Below are 2,506 nucleotides of genomic sequence, written 5' to 3'. Positions count from 1 at the left end.
CTCTCTATCTCTCTCCCTTCCTCTCTGTAAAGAAATCAATAAAATATATTTAAAAAAAAAAAAGGAATCTGTCCCCATTAGCAGTCACTCCCCATTATCATTAACAATCATTAACCCACGTCCTGTCTGTGGATTTGCCTGTGTATGGTAAATGAGAACATGGGCCAACTCCCCCTCCCACCCTTAGGAAATAAAGTGAAGGCTATCAGTAAGCGGACTGTGAGACCTTGTGTTATAGGCACCGCTCACAGAAGACCAGAGTGGTCTTATCAAACAGCACCTTGAGACAGGAGAGAGCTGTCCCACCCTGGTTCTTGTCTTCTCATATAAATGAATTTAAATGAGAGACCCTGATTGTGTTGTGATAAAACCAATTTATTAAGGTAATCAAATTTATTAAAGAAGCAAGGCAGCCCTAACTGGTTTGGCTCAGTGAATAGAGCAGCGGTTCTCAACCTGTGGGTCATGACCCCTTTGGCGGTCGAACGACCCTTTCACAGGGGTCGCCTAAGACCATCCCGCATATCATATATTTACATTACGATTCATAACAGTAGCAACATTACAGTTATGAAGTAGCAACGAAAATAATTTTATGGTTGGGTCACAACATGAGGAACTGTATTTAAAGAGCCAGAAGGTTGAGAACCACTGGGATAGAGCGTCGCCTGCGGACTGAAGGGTCCCAGGTTCGATTCTGGTCAAGGACATGTACCTTGGTTTCCGGCACATCCCCAGTAGGGGGTGTGCAGGAGGCAGCTGATCGATGTTTCTCTCTCATCGATGTTTCTAACTCTCTATCCCTCTCCCTTCCTCTCTGTAAAAAATCAATAAAATATATTTTTTTAAAAAAAGCAAGGCAAGCCAATCTATCATCCGACATAACACGCACGAATGGGCTCTCAACTAATCTGAAGAGCAAGTTGGTTGGGGGTTTGAGGCATTATATACCCTCTTGTCTATAGGTTTAAAAACTCCTCTGCTGAGCCTGGCTGGTGTGGCTCAGTTGGTTGAGCACTGTCCTATGCACCAAAAGGTGGTTCGAATCCCAATAGGAGGTCACCCGGGTTGTGGGCTTGATCCCCATTAGGGGGCGTGCAGGAGGCAGCCGATCCATGTTTCTCTCACATTGATGTTCTTCTCTCTCTCCCTCTTCCTTCCACTCTCTCTAAAATCAAAAACATTTTTTAAAAGTCCCCTGCTGTGTATTTTGGTACAGATTAATTCTCAAGGTCCCTTTTTACTTTGTTGTGGCCTTCCCAGAAATCATGAGAAGAACCTGGCATTTTTATCTTGTTAAGCCTTGAGACTGCTGGGTTCTCTGCCTAGGCACAGTGGTTCTCAACCTTCTGGCCCTTTAAATACAGTTCCTCATGTTGTGACCCAACCATAAAATTATTTTCATCGCTACTTCATAACTGTAATGTTGCTACTGTTATGAATCGTAATGTAAATATCTGATATGCAGGATGGTCTTAGGCGACCCCTGTGAAAGGGTCGTTCGACTGCCAAAGGGGTCACGACCCACAGGTTGAGAACCGCTGGCTAGGAAGTTAAAAAAAAACAACTAAAACAAAAAACTGCCCTTTTTCCTTTTCCCTTCCTCAAACAGCTGATTCCTTTGTTTAGTGGGTGAGAAAGACTCCCCCCGCCCTCCCCCTTTCCTGCATTCTCTCCTTGGGGAGGCTTTTAACCATTTCTCTCCTGTCCTTGGCTGGGGAAGATAATGGCTTGTTATTTACAAGCTGGCTGCAAATTGCCCACACTGTTTGGCCTTGTTTTAACTTTCTTGTCTCAGTTTCCCTATTCCTCTTGCCATGGAATTTTCCTAGCTTTTCACTGCCCTGTAACACTTGTGAGCCTGGCTAGCTCCTCAGTCAAGAACACATTGTTTTGGTCTCACACAGCCTTTACACGTTCCCCTCCTCCTGCCTGTCCTGTTTTTCTCTGTTTTCTGTCCTCTATAAAAATCTTGTATTTGGAAAATCTGGGTGTCATGCAAAACAATAGCACCTTTTTTTTCCCGGTTCAGCCAGGCCTCAGGCCGGATGGGGCTTCATGGTTCAACTTCACCGGTAGCAGCCTAGAAGTCCTAATAAACCTATGTCTCTCACAGCCAGTCTTCTGGGTTATTTCTTTGGAATCCAAGAACAATATGCTGAGGTTTCCTGGGACATCACACTTTGTATAACAACCTGTTCTGGACATCTATATATATAAAACACAAATATGCAAATAGACAGAACAGCAAAACAACCAAACAACTGGTCGCTATGACATGCGATGACCACCAGGGGACGCGCGTGGAACATGGGAGCGTCAGCTGCGGCAGGATGGTGGAGCAGGTGAGCAGGGGTGCCAGACCAAGGTGGGGCGCCGGTCACTGTCATGGGGCGAGCCTCTGGTGGATGCTGAAAATTCTTTGCTCCCGTGCTCCGTGGTCCCACCTGGCACTCATACTTGCTGCCAGCACCGGCCCCAATTACCCCTCAGGGCTCCTCCACCA

The sequence above is a fragment of the Myotis brandtii genome, unplaced genomic scaffold (assembly GCF_000412655.1).
Source record: "Myotis brandtii unplaced genomic scaffold, ASM41265v1 scaffold236, whole genome shotgun sequence".
NCBI lineage: Eukaryota > Metazoa > Chordata > Mammalia > Chiroptera > Vespertilionidae > Myotis > Myotis brandtii.
The sequence above is the reverse complement of the archived record's forward strand: the minus strand, read 5'-3'. Positions refer to the sequence as shown.